Source organism: Elephantulus edwardii, unplaced genomic scaffold (assembly GCF_000299155.1).
Source record: "Elephantulus edwardii isolate Elephantulus edwardi_28Jun2011 unplaced genomic scaffold, EleEdw1.0 scaffold00086, whole genome shotgun sequence".
NCBI lineage: Eukaryota > Metazoa > Chordata > Mammalia > Macroscelidea > Macroscelididae > Elephantulus > Elephantulus edwardii.
In genome coordinates this window covers 7,146,223-7,154,834 of record NW_006399836.1, presented here as the reverse complement: position 1 = coordinate 7,154,834, position 8,612 = coordinate 7,146,223, and the positions used below count along the sequence as shown (strand labels likewise).

The window sequence follows — 8,612 nt, the reverse complement described above, 5'->3', positions numbered from 1 at the left end:
GATGCAGAGTGGGAACTGATGGAGCACTGTTCTTGTCAGGTTCCAGATTTAATAGAAATGGTTTAAGAGCTGCTCCAAGGGAGGATGTGATTTACTGTCTCTGAAAATCCATTGAAGGTTCAGCTTCGAGTTGATTCTGACTCAATGGCACACAGCAACAACAATAATTTATATAACATTTACTAATTTTTGTTTCTATAAAAGACTTTTATTTTAGCATTTGTATGCTTCTATTTTCTTTCCTACTTTATTGACCTTTGAACCCTACAGGAAACATTTCCGTATCTATTGACTAGATCATGTGATCTATCTTTAACCCATTGTGTTGGGATTTTGGTCCACTTCCTAGTGGCAAACTATTTTTGCACTTTTGAAAACTTATTTAGGTGTAGTACATTTTCCTCTTAATGCATTGCTGAGTGTGTTTACCAGCATTTTAGTTAAATGTTTTGATCGATATTAGAAGGGAGATTGACTTGCCAGATTTGTCAGGTCATCTTATGTGATTTCCGTTTTTTGGTACTGTATTTATCAAGTGTTGGAATTAAAGAAGTTTTCCATCTAGTTCTGGGATTTCTAATGTTTTATTAATAATTTTTGATACAATGAATTAAGGAATCTTCCTTGTGGGAACAGTGGTCAAAGCATTGGATGTTTAACAAAAAAGTTGAGAGTTCAAAACAGCTGCCACTCCTGGGAGAAAGAGGAGAAAGTCTGTTTCAGTTTTGAAACCTCTGTGGGTTTTTCCACTTGGTCCAAAAGACTCTTATGAGTGGAAATCTATTTTCTGGAAGTGAGGTTGGTTTGTATTTATTTTGTTTTTACTCTTTGTGCAATAAATTAACTGATGAAGCCTTTCTGGTCATGCATGTGTGTTAAGGGTGTGTAAAGGGCAGGGCGCTCCACCTGGGTCAGAGTTTCTGTTGGCACATCCTAGACCAGAAGAGATGCTACCTGTGACCTGATCCACATCCTGGAGCCTCAGTCACCATTCAGGCGAGCAGAAATTCTAACTTTATTGAGCACTTCAAATCCAGTAGCCTGCCTGAGCTGGCAGATACACTGTCCTTGACCAGATATTTTGTTTACTGTTTCCCATAGAATACATGTTTGTTTTATGATATTTGTATCCTTAGTTTTTTCATAGTTTGCACTTATGGGTTACTTTGATGCACTGGGGGACAGATGACTTGCTTATTGCTGCTTTTTTAATAGTTTGGTATGTATATGCTTGCTTGGTTATAGTTGACTCTTTTAGGTACAGCACTTGTCTGCCAGTTTTCTGTACTAAGGCAACTTGTGTGTTACTGTAATACTAGAAGTGACACCACCAACATTTTAAATACCAGAAAAATCAGTAGTGGAAAAAAAAATCAATTGTGGACAGGTTGCATGGAGTTCCAAACTAAGACAAAGATGCAAGATTGGCCATTTACTTTTGAAATAACAGAGCTTTGAAAATCCTATGAGTAATAGAGGAACATTGTTACATATAGTACTCAAAGTAGAACCCCCTTGGGTTAGAAAACACTAAAAAAAGAGATAAACAACTGCAAACATCCATTAGTAATTGGAATGTGGAATGTACAAAATATGAATCTAGAGAAGTGGGAAGTTGTAAAAAAGAAAAAAGAACACATAAAGATTGGTATCTTAGGTGTTGGTGAGCTGAGATGGACTGATATTGGCCACTTTGAATCAGGCAATCACATAATCTATTATGCCAGGAATGATGTATTGAAAGAATGTCTTTTTTATATTCATAGTAAAAAAGAACAGGCTCATAAGGACAAATAGTGCACAAGACTATTATTGTAAAACCAAATAACTAGTAAGATATATATAAATGTCCCAAGTGGGAGGGGGAGAGGGGAGGGAGGCTCAAAATGAGGACCCTGATCATAAGATCGTAAGTTTGGTGGGTGGAGGGAGGAGATGAAGGAATTAGAAAAGATTCAGTGGGGATCTGGAATGGGTAATAGTGGGCATAGATCAATGGTGATTAATTTTATAAGGCACATGTATTGAAATGATCATATGAAATATAATGTGAATAAAAAAACTGTCACAAAAATTTTAAAAAGGTCTAAAAATTTAAGAAAACATTTTAATTGAAAAGAGGAAGAGTCTATAACAAAAAGGTACAGAATGAAATAAGAATTACCAAACATAATAAAGGACAAATTTAGAAACATAAATTAAAAAAAATATATATACATTAAAATATTAAATCACAACAAATAGAATTTAGACAAAAGAATATTTTAAGATCTATCCTGAAGTAAAATGCTTTGTGTGATATACTATCCATACCTATCCATGGATGATCTGTTAATATAAACATTATTTAGATACACATACAAATTACCAAAGCCAAAGATTAAGAAAATGAGAACTGCTACCACCTTTTGAAATCTGAAAATAATTGAGCATATAACTGAGTAACATTACTAGTAACTGGTGACTGGAATATAAAAGTTGGAAACAAAGAAGACTGATAGTTGTAAAATGTAGACTTGGTGACAGAAGCAAGGTTAGAAATTGAATGATAGAATTTTGTTCAATTGATGATATTATCAATTCTTTTTTTTAAAAAAAAAAAACCCAACACATAAATGGTGACTATATACTTGGACCTCACCTGATGGAATACACAGAATCAGAGTGACTATATTGAGGAACGAGTCAATGGAGAAATTAAATATCGACAGTCAAAAGAACACCAAGGTCTTGATCTCAGAACAAACCACCAATTACTCAAATGCAAGTTCAAGTTGAAACTGAAGAAAAATTAAAACAAATTCATGAGAACCAAATTCAACCTTAAGTCTATCCCACTGAATTTAACAACTATTTCAAGAATAGATTTGATGCATTGAACACAAATGACCGAAGACCATCCCAGTTGTGAGATAACATAAAGGATATTATCCATGAAGAAAGCAAAAGGTCTGCAAAGACAGGGAAGAAAGAACAGACCAAAATGAGTGTCAGAAGAGATCAAAATGAGTGTCCAAAGAGACTCTGAAACTTGTACTGTAATGGAGAGAAGTATAACGGGAAGAAATGATGAACAGAAGATTAAAGAGAAGCTTGAGAAGACAAAGTATTATCACGAAATGTGTAAAGAGCTCGAGTTAGAAAACCAAAAAGGAAAAATATGATCTGCATAAGCTCAAAAAACTGAAGAAAAAATTCATGCTTTGAGTTAAAATACTGAACAATTCTATGGACAAGAAGAATTAAAAGGAGATGTAAGGAATACGCAATCACTGTACCAGAGGGAATTGGTTATCACCAAGCTATTTTAGGAAGGAGCATATGATCAATAACCAGTGGAAATGAAGGATGAAGTTCAAGCTCCACTGAAGGCACTGACAAAAAATAAGACACTAAGAATTGATAGCAGCCCAACTGACATGCTTTAATAAACAGATGCAGCCACACATGTATTCAGGATGTATTCACTAGCCTATTCCAAGACATTTGTAAGAAAGCTATCTGCCAGTTGACTAGAAGAGATCCATGTTTTTCCCCGTTTGTTCCCATTCCCCCCAAAATAAGTTGGTCCAGCAGAATGTAGAAATTATCAAACATTACCATTAGTATCCCATGCAAGTGAAATACTATTGAAGATTGTTTAACAATTACTGGAACAGGGAACATCAACAGGGAACAGCTAGCAATTCAAGCTGGATTTAGAAGAGGCTGTGACTAGGGACATCATTGCTGATGCCAGTGGATCTTGGCTAAAAGCAGAGAATACCAAAGAGAGATTTATTTGTGTATTTTTGAGTATGCAAAGGCATTTGACCGTATGAATCATAACAAATTATTAATAACTTTGAGAAGTTATTAATGGAAATTCCAGGACACTTTATTGTGCTCATGCATAATTTATACACAGACTAAGAAGTAGTTGTCCAAACAAAACAAGGGAACACTATGTAGTTTAAAATTTAGAAAGACATGTCTCAATGTTGTATTCTTTCTCCATATCTGTTCAATCTGTATGCTAAGACAATCACTAGAAAAGCTAGACTTTGTATGAGAATGTGGTATCAGTATTGGAGGAGGACTTACCAACAGCCTGTGTTTTGCAGATGATGCAATCTTTTGGGTGGTTGTTAGAAGTGGCATTAGTTTCCTTTTTGGTGTTTTCTTTATTATTGTAGAGAAATCTGAGTTTTGCATGCAAATCAAAATAGCAGTGAGGTACCACCTCACCCTAGCAAGAATAACAAAGTTCAGTATTTCACTGAACAACAAATGCAGGTGAGATGGTAGAGAGATTGGAGGGTTCATACATTGCTGGTGGCAATGTAAGATGATGGGCCCTTTATGGAAAACATGATACTAAACTCTAAACATAATACTAAACTCATAATACATAAACTCTAAATAGTTGGAAAGGGAAATACCATTTGAGCCAGCTGTTCACTACTGGGTCCTAAAGAAATAAGAACTGATACACAAATAGACAAACACACACTCATATTTATTGTAGCACTAATCACAATAGCAAAGAGTTAGAAGCAACTCAAAAGCCCATCCATGAATGAATGGATAAATTGTGATGCATTCAGATAATGGAGTACTATGTAACATAAAAAAAAAGAATTCTTGAATCATTACATAACAAGGATGAATCTAGAGGACATTATTCTGGGTAAAATGAGTCAGCATCAAAAGAACAGATATTGTATAAGACCACTATTATATAAAAAAACTAAGGAAAGGGTTCTATATACAGAGAGAATCACACTAGGATGCTTATCAGGAGTGGGAAGTGGAGTACAAACTTATTTAGTTGTTTTGGTTGTTATGTGCCGTCAAGTTGCTTGTGATTCATAGTGACCCTGTGTACAACAGCCTGCTCTAACCTTTGCCAATCTTATTGTCTCCAACACACCTACCCCCATTACCCCAGTCACTGAATCAATCCTTCTCATCGAGGGTCTTCCTCTCTTGAACTCTCCCTCTACCCTCCCAAGCATGATGTCCTTCTCTAAGGACTGGTCCCTCCTTGCAACATGTCCAGAGTAGGTCAGATAAAGCTTCAGAATCCTTGCCTTCAAGGAGCAGCCTGGTTTCACCCTCTCTAGGATGAAACTGTTTATTCTCCTAGCTTTCTAAGGTATATTCAATACTCATCTCTAGCACCACAGCTCAAAGACATCACTTCTCTTTTTGTCATCCCCAGTCATTGTCAAGATTTCTGACACATAGCAAGTCATTGCAAAGACCATGGCCTTAATCAGGCACATCTTAGTTTCCAGACTGACATCATTGCTCTTCAGATAATGAATTAATACGGGAGAAGGGAAAGACAATAAGGAATATATGGATGATAAAATACTGTGGGAATGGTAATTAATTTTATAGAACAAAATGTACATCAATTGAATGGAGAGAAAAAAAAAGTACACCCAATGTGCTTTGTAAACTTTCACTCAAATCACAATTTGTAAAAAAGTTTACTAGCTACATTGCTGAGTGTCTTTGTTCCTGGTTCTTTCACCTTCTCCCCAGTGGTAGATCTATTCTTTACAATCTCTGTGTGATATTTGGTTTGTTTAAGTCTTCTGTTTCTTCTAGAGTCAGTTTTGATTATGTGGGAAATTTTTAATTCTGGGAAAAGCGAGGATCAGCAATAGAGAGGAAGACCCTCAGTGAGGTGGATTGACCCAGTGACCACAACAATGGGCTTCAACATGGCGGAGGGCCAAGGGGGGGCAAGGTTTTGATCTGTTCTTCATTCATAGCGTTGCTCTGAGTTGTAGTGAACTCCATAGCACCAACAGAAGTTTTGATTTTTTTAAAATATTATTTTATATTGGTTTGCACACAAAATTCTTACACATTGTATTTCATTGTATTTCATTCATATACTTTTCCCACACATTTCTTCATTCACAATGTGTATCCTCATTCGTATACATCGTGTTTTATAAACTCAATCACTGTTTTTCCATGCCTACACTTTCCCCATCCTTCCAGGTCCACATTGCATCTCTTAAACTTGGAGTATTTGAAAGATATCCCTATTAATACTGTTGTTGTTGTCAAGTACCATCGAGTCGGAACATCCTCCAGCAAGTTTTCAGAGGCAGTTAATTGCATGGGAGGAGATTTTTCATCATTCTGCCATGAAGCAGCCAGTGGATGGGAACTGTGTGTCTTTGGGATTTCAGTACAGTTTCTTACCATTTGTACATCTTCCTTATTAACATTAGAAATATCTAAAAGTTGACTTGTATAGTAGGTACATTTGTTGTTCTGTGCCACTGAGTTGCCTGTGACTCATAACGATCCTTTGTACAATAGCTTAAACTCTTCCCTATCCTGGGGCAATCTTACTGTCTCTAACACACCTACCCCATTACCCCAGTTACTGTGCCAATCCATCTCATCAGGGGTCTTCCTCTCTCACTCTGTCCCTCTATCTTTCCAAGCATGATGTCTTTCTCCCTCCTCGCCACATGTCCAGAGTATGTAAGATGGAGCTTTAAAATCCTTGCCTCCAAGGAGAAACTTGGTCTCACCTTCTCCAAGACAGACCTGTTTGTTGAATACTTTTTTTTAGCACCACAACTCAAAGGCATTGATTCTTCTGTCATCCTTAGTCACTGTCTAGCTCTCTGATGCATAGCAAGTAATTGAAAAGACTGTGGCTTGGATCAGATGCACTTCATTTCTCTTTAGTACTCTGAAAGGTCCCTGTCAGTAGATTTCCCTAATGCAGTTCATCCTTTGATTTCCTGACTGCTGGTGCCAAGAGTGTTGCCTGTGGAGTGAGCAAGCTGACATTGGTAACAACCTCAACTTCTTCTCCATCTATCATGTTGCTGCCAATAGGAACGTTTACTTGTCGTATTTACCTGTTATGTTTATTTCCCCTTCTCCCCCCACCCATTGCTCCCAACACTCCTCTTTTTCTGCATGCTGGTGGGAAGGCAGGGGTGCGGGTGTCAGTGGAGCACACTGCCTCAGCAGAAGCACCATCGCCAACAGATCAGCTTTGTTGTTTGCCATCGCATTAGAACAGACTCATAGCTGACCCTCCAGCAGGTTTTCAGAGGCAGTTAATCACACAGGAAGCAACCAACCATCCTTTTCCTATGGAGCAGTTGGTGGATTTGAACCATGTGCCTTTGGGATTGCAGCCCCATTTTTTTACCATCAAGCCACCAGAGCTCCCTTGTTGTTGTTGATTACCTTCGAGTCGAGCACGGTTCATAGCAACCCTATGAACAAAAGGCCTGAAGGCCCTCTACAACTATCAACATTATCAAAGTTCATAGAGTTTCCAGAGGCATATTATTTAGGAATTGGATGCCATTCCTGCTTCCAAAGCTGTCACAGAACTCTCTTAGTACCACCCAATCCAATCATTCATCTTCCCTAGAGATGTACTGAGCCCTGTAACATTTTTTAAATTTTATTTTATTAATTTTAATCAACATTTACAGAGATTTTGGATTCCCATTCATTCATTGAGTCCTGTAACATTTTAAAAAATACATCTACCCCCCTTCCCCAATTTTAATCAGCCAGAGTTTGTATTCATTGTTTCAACTAAGGACTCAAAATAAAGGGGTGATTTTTCTCTCTCTTTTCCCAAATCAATTCTCTGGGACACCTCTCTGCTCATGCTCAGTAGAGATCTACCTCATCTGTTGAAACAGTTAATTGAAAGATGGAGGTGATATACTTCAGTCCCAAAATAACCCCAACTATTCTAAACTATTTTGTTCAAATAAAAGCCATGTTCCCCTTCAGTGCAGCAGAGTCAAAATCTCTTATACTCATTTTTCCAGAGGGCAGTCTGCTTGCCTCTTTAAAAACGTAGCCAAATTGCACAGTCCTAAAATTTATCTTCTTTTTTGCCAATTATAAAACAAATGGTGGGAGCAGCCACTTGGGAAACAGAACTGAGTGGAAGTGGAAAGCAGTTCTCTGGGCTGGAGACGAGGCTTAGCGCTGGTGGAAAGGTAGGTCTCTGAAGCTTGCTCTGTTCCACTAGGGGTCAGCTGCCCATGAGGCCAAGATGTTCCAGGAAGACTCTTGTGTCTCAGTGTTGAGCACAAAGGTACAAATTCTCCACGTCTTCAATTTAAGCCTCTGGGTTTGAGGGCTGTTGAGAGAGAAGAGGAGAAATTAGGAAGCAAAGATTGCCGTCATATTGGACCAGGATGAAGTGGAGGAGAGGTGAAAATGAAAACACAGGTGTGAGAAAAGAGCCAGGCGGGGAGGTGCGGGAGAGCTTGTGAGAGACACAGGCAGATGAGAAGAATGTGGAGTCTGGGAGCAGGAAGGGAGGGAGGAAGCCGGGAGGCCCTGCTGGAGGAGGGGGCAAAAGAGTGTAGTGAGAAAAAGGAAATATGTGTGCACATGGGGTGCGTGTATGCACACGAGGTGTGTGTGCCCATGGGGGAGTGTGCACACGGGTGTGTGTGTACATGTGTGTGATGTGTGTCTGTGTGTGGGTTGAGTGTATGTAATATGTATTCAGGTATTATGTACACACATGTATATGGTACATAGTGTGTGTGTGTGTGTGTGTTGGATGCTTTTGAGCTGTGGTGCTGGAGAAGAGTACTGAATGTACC

At 38.2% G+C, this 8,612-nt stretch overlaps 1 protein-coding gene across 1 annotated transcript in view; it reads right to left on the bottom strand.

Moving 5' to 3' along the window:
• The window catches only part of APOBEC3H (apolipoprotein B mRNA editing enzyme, catalytic polypeptide-like 3H), a 13,133-nt gene that overhangs the window by 636 nt on the left and 3,885 nt on the right, over positions 1–8,612 (bottom strand). The window lies entirely within an intron of this gene.